The sequence below is a fragment of the Vicugna pacos genome, chromosome 18 (genome assembly GCF_048564905.1).
Source record: "Vicugna pacos chromosome 18, VicPac4, whole genome shotgun sequence".
NCBI lineage: Eukaryota > Metazoa > Chordata > Mammalia > Artiodactyla > Camelidae > Vicugna > Vicugna pacos.
In genome coordinates, this window is record NC_133004.1 from 40,240,827 (window position 1) to 40,264,214 (window position 23,388).

Genomic DNA, 23,388 nt, shown 5'->3' on the forward strand with positions numbered 1-23,388 from the left:
ATATAAATTTTTATGGCAAATTATCTACATAGGAATTATCTGCATGAGATGCACTTTCGCTTTCCTTCTCATTTACATAGTGCTGACAATCTTTTCCATCACAATAGCCGATCCAGTTTGGGAAACCCAACATAGGGAAGAGAGACGGGAGTCTGAGCTGGACAGAGATCTTCCCTTCCTTCTTCCTGCCATCGTCCTTGTCTGATGCAACCCGGTGGGATCGCTTTGCTACAGAAGAGTCTCTGGCTAAACCAGCAGCCCAAACGGGGTACGGCTGATCAAACGATGGAAGGAACGTTCTCATGCCGGACCCCGGACATGCTTGTCCCAAGCTTTTCTTGGGCCAGCAGCCGGTCAGCCTGGTTCCCCGGCCCTGGAACTGGTGTGATAAGAACTTCCCGTTGACAAGGCAAGAATGTCACAGGTGTTGTTTTCCGGACTAAAATTTCAAAAGGAATCCCAATAGAAGGAGAAACTGGGGCTGCTCTTCCAGAGAGCAAAATACGATAATGCTATCAACAAACATTTTATTATATTAGTGAGTGATAAAGTTTACAACCTGCCCCCCAAATCCAAGGAGACTGAGTGTCTGTTCCCTCTTAGAGTTATTTTCTAGTAATAGAACAAGAAAAAGGAGCGAGGCCTGCTATTAATCTTAGCCAGCTGTCTGAACGAGGAAAAAGAGAAAGGGTTTCTGGAACTATTCTCCCTATTGGTTTTATTCATATAATAAATATTAAAGTCAATTTTTTCTGCCTTTCATCTAGGCTAGTCTGAGGCCCTTTTAATGGTCTAAAAATTTAAATACAGCTCTCCTTTATTTCCTTGCAGGGCCTAATTAAACAAAAATAGATCCTGCATCACAAAATCCTGCACAAAAAATGAAAAGAAACATTTTGGCAAAGGGGCACCAGTTTTAACTGACTCTCGCTTGGCTCTATAAGCACTAACAAGACTGTTGGGAAGGGAAAGGACATTTTAACAACATTTTTCAATTAAACAGACACATTCTCATGAAATAAAAATCCACATAGATTTTTTTAGGCTGCATATAACATAGTAGTGACGAGCCCACTTCCTCTGGCTTGTTACAAAATATTCTTGTAGAAGTGGCGATTTCTGCCCTGGACATCTAAATGAGGGTAATTAGAAGCCCACAGTAAGTTCTGAAAAACGGGACATCCAGAAGACACTCAGGGATACGGTGCCAGAAACACTCTGTTTTGCAAATGCAGGAGGTAACATTTTCTCTCCAGATTAAAAGACACTTGAAGCCAGCTATCAGCAGCTTGTGGAATCTTATTTAAAATGTGCTAAAGCATTACACCACTTCACCAAATGGGAGAAAAAGGAGCAATGCTAGGCCTAAAATTAAAACGATCTGACCAACAAACTGCTTCTCGATGCTGTTTTCTTAAGAGGGCCAGCTGCCCTTGGCTCGCTGTTGGCCAGCTCAGAGCAAAGACAGGGGCAGAAAAGACGGGGACAAACTCTCCACTTAAAAAAATCTGCTCTGGGATCTGACTCACTCAACAAGCAGGGATGAGCCCCCCGCCCGTGACAAGTCCATTTGTGGTGACAAAAACCTAAAATGGGCACTGCCCTACCCGCCCAGGACTTCCAGTCTGCAGTTTGCAAAACGAAATACACAGCCCAGGGAGGTAACGGCGACAACCACAACAAAGCCTCCGGAACACTGCAATTCCACATTTACTGACACTCTGCGATGGAGGAGACGAGGAAAGAAGTGAGCAAACGCTCTCCCTGCAGAAATTCAACATCGACACCAACTGGTTTAAAAACCAAAATGTCACAGTGTCTTTGAATTTGAGGGGAGTGGATAAAGATAAAGGACTCTTGCCACCAGATTACCATTGAAGCCAACCCCTGCAAACTTGGAATTCAAATGCCACCATCTCCACGCACCCTGCCCTGTCCACCCACTCCCTGGCCCGCGCTCTGTATAGCATGTGTCACATTCTGTGTGCTTTCCGGTGATCACTGGGTCTTTTTGGCCCTCCTAACAGCTGCTAGACAATAGGGGCTGCCCCACCTATCTCTAGATTCCCTGCAACACCTAGCGTAGGTTAGAAGTACACCCTGATCACCATCACCTCCAAGCACATGTCCACTCCACCCTTGAAGATCTGGTCCCAGACTCCGGGGCAGGCTCCAAACAGCCAGCCTCCCTGGGCTGCAGCTCCAAGTGAAATGATTGTGTTTTGGAAGAAAGTGTTTTTGGTGTCGACATCTCAGAGTTAAACGTCTCTGAGGACAGAATTACAGGATCTAGAGTAACTCTAAAAGATACCTCCCTAGGAAAGCCTTCAAAATGCGACACAAAAATACATATTTTAAAAAAAGGAGGGAAAAAAAGCAAAAGGAATTCTGCTAAATGACCTAACGCTAAATAAGAATTCAGACATCCTACTTAAGTGACAAAAGAAAAGTCGAAAATAAGAAGCAAGCAACAGCTTGAACGATGTCATGCCACACTTCAGAAATAAAAAAGATCTCATGTTCGCGTGTAAAGTGAGAAGGGGTAGATGGTAAAAACCACAGCCATGGAAAGGTTCAAGGTTAACCTGTCCAATTAATTAAGCAAACAATGATTAAATGATAGGTCGAATAAATACAACTCAGAAAGGAGGAAAACAGATCTGAGTTCTAAGCAGCCAGCGAAAATGCACAAATAGAATGAGCAGCTACTTTTCCAACCAACCTTTAGATAAATGTTTTTATGCAAGAGACCCACCATTTTGCTCCCTGCTGACCCACAAAAGCCACAGCTTAAAAACGTAAGGGGTGCATTTCACTCTGATCCCGAGAATGAGTCTAGTGGAGGTAGGGCTTTGCCAGGCACTGGGTCCCCTCCAGCCCTGACTCCGGCACAGGTCGGACGGCTGGGTGGGCTGTCCAGCCAGTTCTGACCCAAAGCAGGACGGGGAGGGGAGAGGGGGAAATGGAGAAGACGGGGAGGAGAGGAACCCTCCTGCAGGTCTGCTCTGACTCCCAAGCTCCCATGTTCCCATTTTGGTCACCATCTGGGATTTCAGTACCTCTGGAACTGACACCCTGTCCTTCTCTGACCAGTGCCCTCGTACCCAAAGTGGCAGGGTGGGGCTCCTGCTGTGAGCAGACTCTTTGGAGAGTCTGAACATGCACACCTGTCTCCTAACCTGCACTGGGCCTCCCTAGCACTGTCTTCCCCAAGTTGGTTCCTGCCAGTGGCTTCCTCTCTTCCGAAGTCCTTTGGGGACACCCTACCACATGCCAGCAGGAATGGTTCTCCTGTCAGGGCAGCTGTGTCTCGGCTACAAAGACCCTGGAACCCCATCTAAGCGGGGAGTGGAAAAGCTTGGATTTTCGGAAGCAGAGCACCTCCAATCATTTGGATTAAAGGAGAATGTCAGTGCCCCGCGTGCAACCAGCAAAAATATTGTATTAGCAATTGCAGAGTTCCTTCTTCTAAGGAATTATTTCCTAACACTTCACAAGCACTGCATGTTTCAGAAGAAAATACTGGTATATTCCTCCCAACTCTACTTTATTAATCCTTTAAAGCTTCAAGAGAAAACTAAAGGAGGGGAAAGAAAAACCCCAAAGGCTAACCTGCACCTGGAGACAAGGTTGTGGGTACAGGGGAGAGGGCACTGGACGGCAGGGAAGGGATGGCTCTTCCACAAACCATCCTGGGGGAGTGATTCTCTCTCTCTGAGCATCAGTTTTCTAATCTGCAAAATAATAGTGATAGCAACTTTGTAGGGTTTGGTGAGGACTGATTAAATTCAGCAAACTTTAATGACTGCCTCCTATGTGCCAGATCCTGGGGAGAAAGGGAAAAAATGGGCCTCATTCATTCACTCACTCATTCATTCATGCGTGCGTGCATGCAGTTTGGGAACTGAAATCATCATAGTGAACAAGATATTCAAGCGGACAGTACAGATAGGGAGAAAGTCAATAAACCAATGTGTTAAATTTATTTATAAGTAAATGAGTATATGGATGTATATAAGTTAAGAAACAAATACGAACTTACTATCCAGTGGAATTAAACAAGACAAAGCACAGCACCAGATACAAGGAAAACACAAGAGTTTGTTGAGCTTACTGACCTAACCTCAATGAGCTTTCTCCTTGAAGTCCCTAAATTCAACTTCACACTCAGTTTCTTGGCATCGGACGTGTTCTCTCGGAGCGAGCACCCAGGGGTCCCCACAATGACTGAGCTGCACAAACACCAGAAGACACCTAAGGATTATAAGCTTCTAGGCAAAACGAAGGTCATTTTCATCACCAGATACAGTAGTAGGATTTGGATTTTCAATCCCTGGGTACTGAGAGCAAGAAATGCCGCAGGAGAACAGGTCCCGGAGGAGGACACTTATTTTACTTGCTTGTACACACAGAAGCCCTCGTCAGTTTCGGGGGACACCCGCAGCCATGGGCTCATGCAGGTGGTCCCAAGGCTGATCCCGAGATCCTGGAAGGCTCTTAACCCTCTTTGTGAACGCTCAACTCAGAAAGACAGGACTAAGGGGGTGTGGTTAAAAAGAGGGCTAAGATTTGGCTCACATAGGGGAAGAGGGGAGGAATGGCACCAGGATCTCTGCTGCCAGGTCAGGGGTGCCTCCTTGAAATTTCTGCCAGCAGAGCCCCCTTGAAGCTTCACTTACAATGCCCACCAGCCCAGAGGGGACCCCCAACAGTGTTCATCACCGACCCCACTTACAAGAACGTATGTTCCTGGGCACAACTACTTTCCCTGATCTGCTGTTGGGGTGGGGTAGGGGCTGCGTTGTGGCTGAGTCCTGAGAGCTCCTTTTGTCACCACAGGGCAGCATTAGACTCAAGTGAGCCAGAAAACACGTGTGAGCTCCCAAGCTGCCTCCAGATCCACCAGGAGAGAGTGACCCAGAGGCAGCAGGAGGAAAGAAGGGCAGGAGGGGCCCTCCTGACCGCCATGGCGCTGCAGCGTCCTGGGGACGGTAGACCCCTGCAGGGTCCCTGAGGCTGGGACTGGCATTCAGGAAGGTCACTTGGCTGCACAGTGGGCTCACCACGGCTTGGGCATTCAGGTTTATCAGGAGATGGAAAGGCTCGGGAAACCCTCCACCTGCCACTCCCAGAATGTCTTCCAGAGGGGGTCCGGGGATGCTGGGGCCAGCTAAGCACTGGCCCCCAGCCTTGCCTTCCTCCTCTATGAACCAAGCTTGTGAGGACTGACCAAGTTAGAAGGTGTGAAGCACTCGGAACAGCCCCTGAGACAGAGCAAATATTCTCTAAGTGTGAGCTATGGTATACTATTCCCTGAAGCCAACAGCCTCATCAGAAAAAGCCAGGCAACATACCCTTGGAACACATGGGTATTTCTTAAATACACAAGATACAAAGAGGAAATCTCAACAGCACTGAGCTGGGCCTTTACAGATAAGGGACCTCTGAGGTCTAGGGGCCCCCAGGGCAGACTCCTCCTGACTCTGATCCCTTCTCTCTCCCCTCCTCCCGTCTGGGCTGCAGGAGGAACTTGACTCTCCAGCAGCGTCAATCTGAAGGCCTCCTAGACTTCCCAAACACTGCAGCAGGAGCCACGGGGGACCGCGGTGGGCTGGGGGCACTCCCCTCATCCCCCTCCTGGCGAGACGGGGTACATCCAGCCCCGAGTAGGGCACCCCTGTACCTGAAGCCATCATCACTCCTCGGTGAACTGGAGGATTTCTCCCAGTCTCCGGCCAAAGGAAACAGACCTCAAAACGTTGGCCACATGAAAGGCCCGTGTGTAAAAATAATTCAGTTCAACAAATATTTCCGCTACATGCAAATCACAGAAATAGGCCCGCGGCAGAGGGCACCCAGAGAGAGGGGAGGAAGCCAGTGCTTCAAAGAGCCTGAAACCCAGTGAGGAAATGATCAGGGCTCCAAAGGACACTCTGGCTGCTGCGGCACCACCAGAACTAAGCAGAAGAGTTGCTCAAGATTCCAGAAGGCAGAGGGGGAAGCAGCTTCAAATCATTGAAGAGCTCATTAGAACAAATCCCCTGTTTACCCAACATTTGTGGTGTCACTGTGTAAACACCCATTAAATCGCCAAATCAAGTTTTAAGCACTTCTATGCTAAAGTCAATGTTCTATAATGCACAGGACTTGGCACAAGGCAGAATAAAAGGACATTAAACAGAATTAACTGTAATCCATGAAATTGACAATCACATGTAGTTTCATCTCAAAGCCCCGCCTATTAGCTGTTCTGCTCTCCTGGAGAAGTCTGTTTTCCCAGGTGCTCCATGCATCCAACGCACAGGGTGGGCCGGGACACCGGAGATGGGAGTTTAATACTCACCTACCCTGTAGGGGGCTTAAGCAATTACCTGCCCCCAAGAGATGAGGCCCCCACGGTGGGGAGGGGTGGATAACACTGCATTCCCACCCCTGCTACAAACTAATCCTGCAATCCTGCAGCAATTACAGATCGAGACAGAGGACTTCTAGAATCAGAAATTTCTGGGACTCCAACAGGACAACTCCACAGATAAAAAGATAGATTGCAGGGTCCAGAGACTCCATCCCCCGTATTTTCCAATACCCTCTGACCCGCTGTGGGGGCTCTTTCTTTTTTTAAACAGAGGTATTGGGGATTAAACCCAGGACCTCATGCATGCTAAGCATACACTCTAGCACTGAGCTATACCCTCCCCCTGAACATTAGCTAATAAAAGCACAATAATAAATAGAATATCCTTCTGAGCTAAAGCCAACTCTGTCTGTCTGTACACATTATAAAAATCCCACACAAGTCAACAATTTCTATATTATGCTAGTTTCATCCCAATAGAATTTTCAATAGTTCTCTTATAAACAGAAATTGCTGGCAAGATTCTGATGAAAAAGATGGCAACATTCCATATCCAGACGGTGTGTAAGACGTGCCTCATCATATAAATAACTTGATTTAAAAAGAAAAAACTCGGGGTGACGAGCACCACTCCCACATACGAAAAAGTCAGTGAAATACAAAGATTAAATGAACAACCGTCCCCTTCACAGCCCAAAACTTAAGAACTGAGCCCGCAAGGCTGAGCTGTGGAAGCGGTCACTTAGCTAGATCCTCCCATCCCAGTCTCCAGTGACTCAGGGCTCCGCACAAATGACAGGACAAAGGCGGCGTACCACCACATAGAGGGGCTGTTACTTGCAACACGCAGAACCCGCAGGGCCTTAGAGGTCTGCAAAGCCTTTATCCCAGACTTTTAAATCCCAGGATAACCCGAGGGCGGGAGAGACGGGAGGAGGCCACTAGGGGATCCAGGCCTTCAGCCACTCTGGAGGCCACCAGGTCATCAAGAAAGTTAGATTCTGCTCAAGGAGCCAGGCTCAGAGCAGGAACAGATTCCTTTGCTGTTCCTTCCTGAACGCGTGCATGAAGGGCTGCTTGTCGCGGGGGGCGGGGGGGTGCACTGTGCCAGGCCCTGGGTTTCAAAGTCTGAAGGCAATGAGAAAAAGAGAGAAGTCACCAAACATGAGCTTCGAATGGAGACCTAAAAGGGCACCCTGGCTTTATTTCCATGCACCACCTTCTTTCTGATTTTTTTCCCTTAAACTAAGTCACACTGACGATATTTGATAATCATCACGAATTTTCCCTTTATTTCAATTTCAGGAAAATAAGTCTCTGGTAAGAGACATCTTTGCTCATTAGGCTAACTCCAAAGCTCAGTGCAGGGTGGCTCCAGGCGCTCCTGTCAGCCAGGCATCTCCCTCCAGCAGGGAACACTAGGTGACCATCACTTCCCAGAGTCAGTGGACAGAATGCCTTGCTATGTTCTCCTCATTTGCTAGGCTTATCAGCCTCTTTCTGTGGGGGCTAAGTTCCTTTCTCACCAACTGACTGCGCTCTTAATACGCGCAACCCGCGGTGTGGGCGACATGAACCCCCAGCCTTTGGGGGGCGATAACAGAGAAACATTGGCCCGATCCATGCCAGGCTTCGTGCTGAAACAGTGGTACAATGAGTGTCCCCTCGTTCAGCCCTCACCACAGCTGGAGAGGTCCCTTCTTAGTCAAGGACACCTGCTCAGAGATGTCGAGAACCGGGCCTGGGCCCCACAACCAGAGCCCAGCTCCGCCAGCCTTCGGGGCCAACCTGTCCATTCCCTGCCGGCCTGCCTCTCGGGAGATGCTGGTCTGGTCTGGGCTCCGTGTGCTGTGGTCCACCCAGCCCGGGTGAGGGCAGGTGATGCTGGGCCCACCTCCTTCCCTGTTCCAGGGAGCCGCCCCTGCGCCGGGCCTGGTACACGGTGGAGGGCCAGCGACAGCAAGGGCCTTATTACCGCCCTGGCCCCTCCTCCCCCAGCGCGCTGCCCAGGGCAGACAGGCACTCGGCCTTTTTGGGGAACTGAGCTTCATTAATTCAGACTGTGATTCGGTTCTGGAAGGATAGGATGACTCAGCCGTCCACTAAACAGTGGAGGAATGAGCCAATAGCATGACTCTTTCCCTCCTTCCTCAAAAATCGCCCCTGCAAGGTTTCCGGATGCTCGAGCCATACGGCCCTGCTTCCCTGGTTCCCTTTTCTTTGCCGACAGCAGCCCCAGTCACATGATGCCGTGGGCCAACAGGTTCTGTCAAATCGCTGAAAAAGGCAGAAGAAATTCTTGACAAATCAATTCCCAAATGCCATGTAATTCACTGACAAGCCCACGGGGCATTTGTATTGAATGGGCGCGGATTTCTTTTCTTAAAAAGGACCAAGATAAGAGCAAGAAACATATTTACATTTTGTCTGCAGGCTGGGGCTCTCGAGCCAGCGAGCGAGAGTAATGAGAACGGCGCATCACAAACAACTCGGGCCTGCCAGCGATGGAAATTAATGGAAAGGTAAAGAGCTTCTTTTGACGCTGGAAAGGCTCCAGTAAAAACTGGTCTGTACATGGGAACACGGTGTCAGACTAAGAGAGAATCAGCTTGTCTGACTTGTGGTTTTCTTGACAACATTCATCTTCTCTTGGCCTGATACAGGGCAATTAGTGCTTGTCAGCTGAATCATGTGTTATTAAGATCATTCAGGCATTTTTTAATTACGGTTAGCGAAACAGACAGTAATGAGATCTCCAGCAACTTTAACTTCCCACTTCCTTTTCAGATAAATCTTAAGCTGCTTTTTTTTCCCCTAGTGATGTTTCAAAAGAATTATTTATTCCTGCAGGTAGATACATGTAACATGGCCCCAGCCTGCCCTACCTCCACATAAAACATCAACTCCTGGGGGGCTCCCCCCAAATCAATCAGACAAAGCTCCCTTTCTTAAACATCTGCTCCCTCTGGTCAGACATCGGCCGGGCAACTTTTGCCCAAGAAAATGCTCTTTACAGAGGAGTTCGTTCTGGAGGGCTCTTTGGAGCCATGGAACTCTCCACCCCGGGGCCCTTGTCAGCTTGCTTCCCTCCCGCTCCTGGAGGATCGCAGCCTCTGCCCGATCGGACGTGAGCGTCCCAGTCCTCCATCCAAACCCACTCTTCTATTAGCTTTTCCAATCACGTGACACCCAAAATTAAACCCCAGGAAGCATAAAAATGATTTAATTTGCTTTTATAGCCTGTATTTCATTCTATTTGCTTTTAAATGAACAATTCTCCAAAAGGTTAAAGTACAGTGTCTGGTTCAACTTGAATCTGGGTTCGTAATTTTCGTCTTTTTAAATGTTCCCCTTCCATCGATATTTCATGGAGGAAATCATTTCCTTTCCTGGGAGATTTCAAATTCTTACGGTCCCAGTCCTTTTTCTTTATACAGCCAGGAGCCAACGTGATTTCTGAGCTACTCCTGGTGCGCCATCTGTTTCTTTACGAGGCCAGCGAGAGGGGTCTGGGGGATGTGTGATAAGGAGGAAAGGCCCCCCGGAGCCCACTTCTGCACCCCGCCTCCTCCAAACTCTCTGTGCTCCAGTCATTCCTAACGTGGCCGTTTCTAAGGAACACGGCTTTCTGAATATTTCACAACAAGCTTCAATCAGCAATCAACCCGCCAGAATAGGGCTCTCGGAAGGCAAGTTCTCCAAGCCCGATGACCCATTCCTAGGAGTATTTTTAGGAAGGCCGTCTTAAAAGATCCTTTCCTAAGTCGGTTCACAACGCTCCTTTCAGTGGAGCACAGTATACAATGCATTCAGATATTCTTGTGCTTTGAGTCTTAGGTGCCTTGAGCTGTTTTTTAAAGCAAGTTTTTCCTGGAGGTGTCCATACAGTTCTGGACCAGGTGTGCACTGCTGCCATAAACACATCCCTTCCATCCCCTGCCCCCGGAAAATCACCTTTCCCTTCTGTCCCTGTTTGCCACCACCCATCACCAATGTCTAAAGCGGGGGAAGGTCAGAGCACGATCCTATAGTTCCTCCCTGACCCCAAACACAGGCACCTGGATGTGGAAGCAGGCTGCTCTGCGCTTAGTGACCATGAGTGACCACCGCTCACCCAGCCGGACGCTTCCGTGGAGCCGCTGTGCTACCTCTGGGCAGGAGCAGATCCTGCAGGTGCATCAGTGCCACACCTGAACTCCACCGGGGACCCGGCAGGCAGCCCCGCTGGGCACCCAGCGAGACCGCTGTTCTCTCCGGGCCAGGCTGGGCTATGGAAGAAGTGGGCCACACCGCGTCTCCAAAGAAAGCAAACCAGCCATTGAGGGGGCCAGGCGAGCCTGCTGCGGGGGTCACACTGCCTGCTGGGCCTCTGGCCTGGGAGGCAGCAAGCCCGAGAAAAACTCTGAAGACCACGGTAGCCCTGTAAGCTTTATCCAGTAAGACCAGCCTCATCCAAGAAGGGGCTAACAGCCCCTGAGAAAGAAACTTTGAAATGCCGATGGTTAGAGTGTATTTATCTAGAAGAACAGAGCCAAAAGTTACATTATCCTAAAGGGCTCCAAACTGGAAATAAAATAGAAGGGAGGGAGGGAACCACCCTCCTTTTCGTAGATGACTTAGAAATATTTGTACGTTAAAGCCATCAGAAAGGGACACTGGAGGGGCACGGAGAGGGTCAAGTTCACCCAAAGCTAACAGGTGGTGCCCTGAGTTCCCAGAGACACCCCAAAATCTCCTCCCCGACACAACTCAGCTGTCCAAGTCAGCCCCAGGGATGCTGTTGCCCCAGGGGGGTTTGAAAAAGCCCTGAGATCCAACAATTCCAGATACTTAAGCATGTAGGTCATTGCTTACGAAGATCGGATAGGGCCGGCATCCCCCATCACCATGCAAACAGGCTTCTTCCCCTAACAGGATTTTGAAGAAAAGAGTTTCTTCTACTTAAAAACTTGTAAGTCACCATTTCATCTCTTTTCTCTTTATTCATTTTTTAAAAAAATCACGTTGTGTCAGAAAGCACCAGTTTGGTTCTGTGCTTTGAAGCCCACACTGTTTTGAACACAACTGTGTGAAGGCAGCCTTGTCTGGTCCACCCAAATCCCGGCTGGAGCTGCGTGGCCGACTCTGTGGCTGCTGCGCCAGGAATGGGGCTATGGCCAACGGGGACACGGCCGCCACTTTTCTTCACTAGGCCCTGCCTGTGTTTTGTCAGCCTCGGCTGTGACCACTTCGGTTCCTAAGGTGTTGGGGCCGTTTACTCCAAACCCCAGGAAGTCACACTGCAGTCCGTGGCTGGCGCCTTGTGAGTCACGCTCTAAAAGGACTCACTGCTTTTCCAGTGGCACATGGAGAGCCACTCACTGCCCGTTTGTAAAAGGAAGTGGTGTTATTTCAGGGGGGAGGGGAGAGGAGAACTCAAGTTGGGGGTCAGAGAGGGGGTCCCCACAGTAACTAAGGTGTGATGGACGGGATGGTGGAGGAACTCGGGTTGAATGTGGACTCTGGTGGGGCAGCAGCGAGCAAGGAGTCTAAAGGGACACGCGAGGGGAAGCTGGGAGCACCCATCACATTCACAGATGCTCATGTCCAGGGACCCCACAACTCCTGGCAGGTGTGCCCCCTCCAGAGGTACGTGCACCAGTGACAAAGGGTGCACACAGAGTTCTTCAACGTGGCATTGCTTGAGAGCAACAGCCTGGAAGCAACGCAAATATCTATCTGTGGGAAACTGGGCACATCACACACATATGGCAAAATCCTTGTCAGGGAATATCGTGTAGCTCTGAGAGACAGAGAGAGAAAAAAAAGACAGAAATATATGTTTCAGCTTTCAAGACTGATTTGGAAAGTCTAAGAAACACTGATGATTTTTTAAGTTAAAATGCAAGGTAGCGGGGAGGGTATAGCTTAGTGGCAGAGTGTGTGCTTAGCATGCACAAGGTCCTGGGTTCCATCCCCAGTACCTCCACGTTAAAAAAAAAACAAAAAAACAAAAAAAAAACAAGGTGCAGAAGAGCAAGTACAGCATGCCAGACTATGTGTCTATAAGGAGAACAGAACATATACTCGTATTTGTCTCTGTGTATAGAGAAACTCTGGAAGATACACAAAGCAATGAGCAATGCGGTGGAGGGGCAGCGTAGGCAGATAGGAGACTTCTCTTTATGACTTTTTTTTGTTGGGGGTGGGAACCCCATGAGCTGTTACTCAGGAAAAAGTAATACAAGGAATTTGACGCAATTGATACTGTAAATTGGTCCAACTTTTCTGGGAAGTTTGGGTAATATGTACTCAAAGTCTTAAAAATATACGTAGCTGTTCACTCAGCACTTCTGTTTTTAGAAGTTTAACCTAAGGAAATAATCAGACAGTACAAGTAATTTAAAGAGAAACATGCACAGATGTACAAGGATGCTCATGCCAGCGTCGTCTGGAGTAGCGCAACAGTGAAAGGGAAGGACAATTTAATGAAATATAGGAAACCGTACAGTGGACTAAGTAACACGCAACTTCGACAGCATGTTCATTTTTTGAAAAACCAACCTCGAAAGATACTCTTAAAAGCACAGTGAACTTTAGGTTGGGGAAAGATCGTGACCAAACAGTATCCAAAATGTTATGCCACTCACCTAGTTTCTCGTTTACGTAAGCCCACAGCGGTGGTGGGGGGAGGTCTGGAAGGGCCGATACCAAAATGTTAACAGGAATAGGATTAGTGGCGATTGTTATTCCCTTCATTATACATTTTTACAGTTTCTTCATTTTTACTAGCCTTTCTTACTTCTTAAAATCACAGATAACGTCGTTTCTACTTTGCAAAAAAGCCCCAAAAAACAAAACAAAACAAAAAAGCCAAGTTCCATAGCTGTTTTCCCTCTGTCAGTGTTATCATGTCAGACGGTCGACACAGCAGAGAACGGGAGGCCAGGAAGAGAAAGCACTCCCTGAGGCAGGGAGAGGGGTGCCCCGAGAACCCCGGGGGTCCCCATCGCAGTAAAGTGGTCAAACTAGACCCAAAACAGCCCACAAACCACCGTGGGCTCAAACGGGGAGCTGGAGGCACAGAAGAGTTGTCATCCCCTCTTCACTTTCCTTCTATGTTTGGCACAGACCGTTCTCTGGCTTCTAATAGGGCAGTGTGACAAAAATACATTCAATAGCAATTAAACACCGCGTCCAACAGCCAAGTGTTTTCCGTTAATAAAGAGCTCTGTTTATAAGAAGAGAAATCGTTGTCTAATTCAAAGCAGCTGAAATCAAAGCCCTCACCCTCATTTCTCAAGAAGGATTAGCAATATTTTTGAAACAACAACAACAATAACAGAACCCCCAGATGCTCGCCAAAGGCATGGCAGCCAGTTAGTCACACCGGTAAGACCACAAGCTTCGGGGTCCGGGTTTGGATCCCAGCACTGCCACTTAATGAAGAGGCCCCGGACAAGCTCACCTTCCTGGCTTGCTTTTCCCTAACCTGTCGGGACACTGAGACACAGCGGCCAAGACAACAGGCCCTCGTCAGCCTGGTCCCTCTTCCTGACCCCTCCCCAACAATTTCTAACCAGAATTTTTTCAAATTAAAGTCGTCTCGCCCCTGGCACATGGTTAAAGCTGTGGAATGAAGTCTATCAACGGACGCCCCATGAGCCACACCCTTTCTTGAAGCTCTGGGGGCGGCAGCCCTGCCCGGGGTCAGGAAGCAGGAGTTCAGATGCCCTGGACTCTACTCTGTGATCCCAAGTTACTTCATTTGGGGCAAGCTGTGTTCAGTGGTCTGAACCATGGGATGGCCACTACAACTGACTTTGCTGATTTTGCTTCAAATTCACCGCAGCTTTGTCTTCTAAAGTAGCAGGTCCCGATAGCTTCTCTCTCACCACCTGCCCCAGCCCCAGAGTTGGATGCACAGCAGGAACCCAGGGTCTGATGGGGCTCAGCCAAGTGTGTCACCGACCAGCCTGGGGACTTGGGCCAACCACTGGACTTCCGGGAGAGAAGGCAGGATGGCTCCACCCATCACCTGGCAGAGCTGTCCCCAGGATCAAAAGAGATCAAGATGCTGAGACTTCCCACAGGGGCCCAGCACGGAGGGACGTGTCCTAAGTACTTCCTTCCTCCTCCGTGTGCTGAGTGAGCTGTGCCCCGGACGAGAGCTCGGGGAGGAGGGTGAGCACTCCCAGGGCGCTCAGACACGTTTCAGCCGCTTTTGGAGTAAAAGGGAGATAATACTGCCTGCCTGCTCTTCACCTTTTTAAGGATGTTGTCAGGATTAATTGAACGGGGCATAGTAAGCTCTTATTTCCTCAGAGAGAGACACCGAGTGAGTCAAGGATATTATTCTATCAACGGCCTGCTTTAATATCACCCCTCAACAACCGGCACGACAGGAATGTACCAGCTCGCTTCCACCCTGACTGCAACGATGCTAATTCAATTACGCCAGAAATCTCATTCTGAGAAGCATCTCTCGTTTCAGGGACAATACAAAACCATTCCAGACTCATGGCCTGGATAATATCAGACGGAACTGATAGTCTACTTTGGCCAGGGAGCCTGCGTGTTCTAAAGATGACGCGCAGGAGACGCGGGTATCACGGGTCCCTTCTCTTGGGCAGTCCTTGTCTTTCTGTAGGAAGTTCACTGCAAGAGGCAAGGACTTTTTTCTATCAAAAGGTATAATCCAAAGGAGAAAATACACCTTCGAAGTGTCTTCCTAATGTGTAGAGAGACCTAAAATGTTAAAATAAGAGCATAAAGTTCTTCAACACACACACAAAGCCAGCATAATTTTAGAATTCTCTGAGTGAGCTGGTGAAAAAAGAGAGAGGGTCCCACATGAGACACTCCAGTTTTGAAAATTCTAGGCTGTAAGTACAGTAGATTACTAAAGCCTGTTTATATACATTCAAGTTGACAGTATACCTTTATTTTTTTAATAATGATGTATTTCAACCATACAGAAAAGCATAAATTCCTGTATACTACACAGCTTCATCAAACTTTGACGTTGTATCATATTTGTTATTTTTAAAGGAATAAATATGACAGCCAGAGCCCCCATTTTAGTCGCATTTTCTCCCTTGCTCCCCCTAAAATCATATTTCCAGAATTTGGCATTCACCTTTCCTCCCAGATCTTTCTATATTTACGAGCTCTTTCTGGCGCCATAAACATCATAAGGAAAGTTTTCGCGTATTTCATTCCATAGAAACAGGAGGGTGCTGCACACAGCCCTCAGCAGACCCTTCTGCTCTCTGCTGTCTGTGAGGCCCATCCACACGTGTGGCCTGCCTTCTAGAACTGCCCTGGACCACGCCGCTCCTCCCCAGTGCCCTCTCAGCTCCTCCCAGTTTACTGCTGTCCCCGCCCCCCTTCACCCGAGAGCATCTCTAGAACACGTCCCAGAGGCTGCCCTCATCATCCCTCTCTGAAGTGGTCGTGCTGCCTCGCATGCCCACCGACGGGACACAGAGATCGCACGGCAAACTCTCGATATATTCAGACTTAAAATCCTGCCACCCTAATGGGTGTCTTAAGAAAAAAAAAAAAAGGGTCTTAGTTTTGAAACCCCTCATGAGCTGAGACCACCCCACTTAGCCCTCCCTCCTATAGGACCAAATCAGATGGAGCTGAGGCCTATGTTCTGCTGACGAGCCCTCAGGAGAATGCAGGGGGATTAACTCCCCAAGCTTGGGGGCTATGATCACAGACTAAAATCCACCGAAAAGTGGGGCTCAGACAGCAGCTTTAAGGAGCTATGGGTTTCCGAGAAGAAAATGCCAGAGAGAGGGCACTGGTGTCCACCAACCCTGAGCCACGTCCACGCCCTGGCAACCTGCTTGGCCCCTCCATGGCAGACAGGTGAGTCCAGCGACGTAAACATTTATGAAACTGATACGTGCAGGGCACTAGGCAGGGGCTTTTTAAGTGATCATTTACAGACTTCATCAGCATCTACCCTAAAATCACTCAATGTCCATTTAAAAAAAGCAACACTCTATACCACCTTCACAGCTTTAGCTGAACAACTTTAAAGGGACAAAAATGAAAACTCCACCACAAAGACTTCAAAAAATCTTGTTAAACCAGCTCTACCACTTAAGGTTAAGGCATCTACCATCCCACAGTCTCAGTGAGACGCTGGGATGTTTCCCTTTCTGTTCACTTTCTCGATACTTCCTCAAGAAATCACCAGATGAGGTGCCCTAGATTCTTTTGTCCATTAATTTCTTTTTTTTTTTTAAAGAATTTTATGTGTGCATGTTATATTTGGGAGGTGGGATTTGACTGACTGACTGACTGATTGGTTTTAATAGAGGTACTGGGGATTGAACCCAGGACCTCATGCGTACTAAGCACACGCTCTTCCACTGAGCTGTACTCTCCCCGCCTCATCCATTAATTTCGAGACAAGAGTCTGATGAAGCGCAGTGAAGAAAGAGTTCTGACCTTCTCCCGGCTCCCTGGAACACCCAACTCTAGGCTGGGGTAAGTGACAACATGGCCCCGGCTGTAAAAATGGACGTCAGGACTGAGCAGCTGCCCCGGCCCACGTGACCCCGTAAGGGCTCCACTGGGGGGAGGACACAGGGCTGCAGGGTGCAGGAGGGCGGGGGACATGGCTCCTGGTCAGCGTCGCCATCTCAAGAGGGAAGCCCGAGCCAGAAGGGACAAGGATCTGGCTTCTCAGCTGGCGGTGGTCCTGGGAGGTGGGGGGCATGGGGCTGGTGGGTCCACGGAGATGGGGGACAGTCCACTGCAGATCATCAAGCAGTGTCCCTAAAGGTAAGTGGGCAATGAGGCTCTGCGGGGAGCAGGACGAGGGCAGGTCTCAGCAACCATCTTTGGATTTGGCAGAGGCAGCCGGGGGAAGCCGGGGGAAAAGCCCAACGTGCTGTGTGCAGCCTTCAGGTCACACTGCTGCCCTCCAGCCCCCGCCCTCCCCTCTCTGGCCCACTCACTCGTCCATCTTCTCCAGAGTGAGGTCACCAGGGCTTCCTGTGCCCACAGCACCCACCACCTGACCTTGGCTGACCTTGGGCCATGCCGGTGTTTCCCTCCCATCTCTGCCCATTCCCCTCCCGCTTCCACTGTGCCCCTAACTGCAGGCTCCCCGTGTCAGTGCTCAGCCCTTGGCCCCCTTTCCCTTAAATTCTATCCCTCGGGAAACACGTTCACTTACTTACTACACAGTGTCAACAAATGCTGCCACGTGTCAGGAGGACCTGCGGCCAGTTCTGACTTCTCCGATCTCATGCATCCTATCCATGCGTTTATTAAGCACCTACTATGTGCCAGGCACTAGGAACTGGGCACAAACAGGACAGACCCACCCTGTCTCTCGAGCATTTCTGTTGACCTAGGATGTCTGAAAGACAGCGCGTCCTCCCCACCCACTTCCCGCCATCTCGATTTTTACCCAGAACTCGATTCACCTCCCTGTCAAGGCCACGTGCACATCTGGGTTCATCCCTGCATCCTCCCTCCCTGCCTCCAAACAACAGTTAGCGCATCTTGGGTGGGGTTCCTCTTACTCCCCTGGCCTCTGCCACCCACCAAAGGCCCAATAACCCTGGAGCCCAGGCTCCAGGCACTTTTCCACTCAGCTTTCTGCAGCCAGGGAGACATCCGACACATCACTGCAGCTGAATCACCTCCTGGTGGCTCAGGCCTAAATCACTGTGCCCAGCACTCAAGGCCTTTTGCTCTCCAACTGCCGCTAATGCTCCAGCCTCTCCCCAGAGCCCTTTCAGACCCAGCCTGGCATCCTCGCATGCATAGGGACATTTCGCTTGTTGATTCTGAAAGCACTTACTGTCTGTCTTCTCTGCGTTCTTTGCCGTTCATGGTATTTCCTGCAGTTAACTAGACCAAGTTCCACATGGCTACCTCTTCCCATAAATGGCCAGCGCCCAGGGGAATGAGGGGCTCCCTGAGAGCGACCAGGACTGCAGTCATCATAGATCACAGTCACACCCCAGGAGCGCAAGATGGACAGAGGAGGGGGAGGGCCCTGGACAGGGCCTGCAGACAGAGAGCTTCGGGGATGGGAGGGGACAAGTTCAAGACCCTTTGCCGGCCCAAGGAGGTGCCAGGCCACAGCAAGGCCAGGGCTTGGCGGCCAGCAGGAGCACAGAGCCGGCTCTGCATGGTCATGAGCCAGCTCTGCAGGGAGAACGGGAACTGATGAGACTGGTCCTGATGGACAGAAGGGAAGTTGAGCCACCCAGTGACCAAGGTGGGAAGGACTGGACTTCTGATACCTTTACACTGATGCAACAGTTAAAGCTACCGGTGGGTGATTCTACAAAGTTGGCTTAGAGCAAATTACCCAAAGTCTGAGCTTCTAAAGACACCCAGAGATGAAGGTCCAGAGGGAGAAAACCAGCAGGTTAAGAGCTGGTCAGCTGCCACACTCACTGGCTCCTGGGAGATGCCCCCAGCCCAGGTACCAGGGGAGGACACAGAGAAGTTTGCTATTGTCCTTCACACCTGTCCTCACCCCCGTGCCTCCCCCTTTTCCCCCTGCCAGAGCCTCAGGTCTGCCACGGCCATGCACTCGGCTCTCTGGGAGTGACTTTACCCTGGTCGCTGCCAACACCCAGGACAAGCAGGGCTTCTGTGAGGCTCTGGCTGTGAGACTCACTGCCTGGAGGCCAGATTTAATAGTCTACCATGAAAACTGAGCATCCAAAGAGCCCCCTGAACAACCGGGATGCTGTCGCCTGACTCAGCTCCATCACACAGTTTCCATTCCGGAAGGTACCTCTGTATAGGGAACCACCAGCATTTCATCCACTGCTGTTGACTCTTCTCCACTTTGGAAAATTGAGCATACAGAGAAAAACAGAAGTAAAAGGACTCTGGTCATACAGGGTAGATTAATTATCACCATGGGAAAACCAAACCACACTGAAGCTTCAAATGGAACTGTTATGAAACTTTTTGAACCTTCTTATATGGCACTTTCCCCAAAGGCCCCAGAGGTGCCTTCTTTATAAGCTTAGACATCAATCAGATGCTTAGAGGACAAAGGAGAATCACCTTTAACTCAACATTTATGGCTCGTGTTGTTCTGTGTCTCAGAGCTGAAATTCTCATGACTTCATTTGTTACCAACAATTTAATGAGCTGTTCATTGTATCAACCACGAATGATCAGCAAACAACTCTGCCTGCTCATTTATCTCCTCTAGTTTAATTTGAGTCCTTAAAATAAATGTTCATGTCTGCAATAAAGGGCCTGATATGATTCTTTTGTCTGGAGACTAAAACAAGCATGCCAGCTATCACTGCCTTTGGTAGATTTCAAGGTCGTCTGCTTTGCCAGGGTCTCGCAAAAACAAGTGCTGTCTTTCCTTGAAACCACGAAAATGTCAGTCCCCTGAGGGCAGGAGCTGCCATTTTTTCAGTGCTAATCCCCAGTGCCGAATCTGGGGTCTGGCCCTGACCAAGCAAACAACGAAAATTAGCTTAATTCCCGAGTGACTGCCCCTCCCATCGTGGCCATGGTGCATACAGTGCCAGCATATCTCTGCTCCTGCGAGGTTCAGGTCCACCCCTCCATGCTCATAAATACCTGTGTGCAGAGACCACATGCACATGTGTAAATGGATGTGGCTACCTGCAAGAGGACATGCGACATGGCACGTGCTACACGGCTGGCTGCCTGCAGCTGGACTGTCAGACAGCCCCTCCTCGCCATCCTGCCCACGTGCGTGGGACACCAGAACTGTGGGTCCCCCACCATGATGAGAGGGTAAGGTTTAACCAACATCAGACTTTAACAGCGCACTCAGCCAAGGGGCCCCTCTGTCATCTGAAATTAATATACTGATTTACAGGGGGCTCCTAATAAACGTTTAACAACAGGAGAAACGCTGCGACTTGACAAAGTGACATTCTTAAAGGGACAGAGTAGCAATTTCAGCTGAAAGAAATAAAGGTTTAACTTAGCTAATCTGCATGAACATCAGTGCCTCTACAGCATCCAGAAATATGTTCTCAAAAGGTCATGTGCATAAGCATTCCCTGTGAAGAATAAAAACAGTTGTTCTGAGTTTCTTGACAAATAAGAATAACCGTTCTATAATAAGAGCAACTGCTGGTGGGCATGTGTAGCCAAACAAACAGGGCTTTGTGCACCTGGCCCTCCCCACCAAAGGACCACAGCGGGGCCGGCAGATGGGGAAGAAGGACAAGGGGGCCAGGGCCAGGAGGAGACTCAGACCTCGGACCCAGGAGCTTGGGCCCCAGCCTCGTTTCCTCTCATATGGCAGAGGCCATGGGCAAAGACTCAGCCCCTCTGGGTTTCAGTTTCTTTGTGATTAACTGAGAGGATCTGGTCTAATTTCGGTGAGTCTACAGAACATTTCAAATAAATCATATATATTGTAAATACTGTTGGGGAAATAGAATTCACCTCCCCCCCTCTTTTTAGAAATAATTAAGGTGGCTCACTAAATATATCCCCCATCTTGAAACACCCCCAGATGAAACATAAAGTTTAAATAAGTTATTAAAAATAAGTGCCATGGTTAGGGAAATGCAAATCAAAACTACAATGAAATATGACCTCATCCCCATTAGGACAGCTTCTATTAAAAACAAAACTAAAAACAAACAGAAAACAAGTGTTGGCGAGGATGTGGGAGAATCAGAACCCCGTGTACTGTTGGTGGGAATGTAAAATGGTGCAGCCACTGTGGAAACCAGTATGGCAGTTTGTCAAGACATTAAAAATAGAAATACCATATGATTCAGCAATCCCACTTCTAGATATATATATTCAAAAAAATGAAAGCAGGGTCTCAAAGGGTTATTGGCCCACTCATGTTCATAGCAGCATCACTGACAAGAGCGAAAATGTGGAAGTAACCCAAGTGTGCATCCATGGATGAATAGATAAACAAAATGTGGTCCATCCATACTACAGAATATTACTCAGCCTTAAAAAGGAAGGACATTCTGACACCTGTGACAACATAGTTTATTAACCTTGAGGACATTATGCTGAGTGAAATAAGTCAGTCACAAAAAGACAAAAACTGTATGCTTCCACTTATATGACATACCTAGAGTAGTCAAACTCAGATACAGAAAGCAGAAAGCAGTGGTGGGAAGGAGAGGGGTGAGGATGGGGAGTTAGTGTTTCACGGGAACAGAGCTTCTATTTTGCAAGTTGCAAAGACAGCCATGGATGGAGGTGCTGATAGTTGCACAAAAATATGAATGTGCTTAATGCCACTGAACTATACACTTAAAAATAGTTAAGACAATATATTTTATGTATATTTTACACTTTAAAATTTTATTTGCCATTTTGGGAGGGGGCAGTATGGTAATGGAATTGTGTTTGTGTGTTTTTTTTTTAAACATCCTTATCTTTTAAAGAAATACACTGAAGTATTTATGGATGAAATAAGACATGTGGTCTGGGATTTGTTTCATAGTTAAGTTGAGGTGGGGACTGACAAAGTCCAGCTAAAACAAAGTGGGCCAGGAATGAGTGATTACTGAAGGTGGGTAATGGGTACAAAAGGATTCCTTTTACTCTTCTGTCTGGGTATATATATGAATTTCAAGCCACGTTTTCCAGATACACGAAGCAAGAAACTAAATTATCTGCATTAAACTTCAGGTGTGACATTTCCAGGCATAAAAATTGTGAACTGTAAGAAAACCAACAAAACAACTGCCCCCACACCAAGCCTGGTAATGAAATAAGTTTAGGGCATCCTTGGGCTGCAAATTTTACCAAGACTTTCAGTGTTCCTCAATGCAAATAAAGCCAGCCTAATTACTCAAAAAGAGGAAAAACCCACTTTTTTACAGGCAACTTGAAAGGGGGCAGGTCCTGAGCTCGCCCAGCTGAGAATCTTCCCTGGGCACCTTCTGAGCCTGTTTGGGGGTGGGTGGGAGGGGAGTGGCTCTGAAAGGGTCACATTTCACAGGCAGCTGTTCTCTGTCAAACTGAAGGGCAAGAGCAGGCTGCAAGGGCAGGCGGATAATTCCACGGACAGCCTGGTGTCACTTGTAACGTGAACTAAACAGGATACAAACAGCGTCTACTGTAGGGTACGATCCACTGCATAAACTCACCAGAACGTAAGCCCCGTGAGGGCAGGAATCACCTGGACCTCTCTCCTCGCCACCCCAGAACAAAGAGGAGTGTCTGGCACAGGGCCAGATGCTCAAGATGTGTTCCTGGAGTTCCTGATGGCGTGAAGGGGTACCATCAACCCATGTATTCACAGAGGAACATCGAAAGGAAATGCATCCTGGCGTGAATGTTGATTCTAACCCTGGTAGTGGGATTACGGGTATCTGATGCATGACTCCCAACAGCCTGGGCCTGGAGAAATCTCATTCATGCTTCAAGGCCCAGCAGTAACATTACCGCCAAACTGGGATGTGCTGGCCACCCCGCCCTCCACCTGGCCTAGCCCCGCTGTAGTTAAGGCACTGGGCCTGCATCCTGTCCCCAACAGACGGGGACCCTGGAGGTCCAACCAGCCTTGAATGAGCTTTGAAGCCCCAGCATCTGGTGTGGTGCCAGGCAGTTTGTTCAATTCAAATGACTGAAACACTTCACTTCCAAAATGTTGGGGTGAAAATGGGTGCAAATGTGACACCTGTTACTGACCCTGAACAGCTAACCCTAGTGTGGAAACATGTCTTCCACTCAGAGAAGCAACTATTACGCAGAGTATCAGATGATCAGCACGGGCAACAGAAGAGAATCTGTGGCCCAGGAAACACTCTGCCAGGATAAAAAAGGTGACCAGGAGCACGTGCCAGCTTCCAGATGGAGGCGGCTCGAGTAACAGTCAAGCCCCCGCGGCCGGCAGGACGCAGGCAGAACCTGACAGTAAAGCGTGTGCCCCCCTCCCCCTCCCACGGGGCGTAGGAACCGGTTCCGAAGCAAGGCAGCACCTCACACACTCAGAGACTCGAGGTTTCCATGGTGCAGAAGAATGGGTGCGTCGAGTTTTCTAGATGAAGCAACTGAGGCCCGAGAAAGAGCAGTAACGGGCG

At 48.9% G+C, this 23,388-nt stretch overlaps 1 protein-coding gene across 11 annotated transcripts in view; it reads right to left on the reverse strand.

The window, feature by feature from the left end:
- Positions 1-23,388, reverse strand: part of CUX1 (cut like homeobox 1) — a 352,302-nt gene that overhangs the window by 282,950 nt on the left and 45,964 nt on the right. The window lies entirely within an intron of this gene.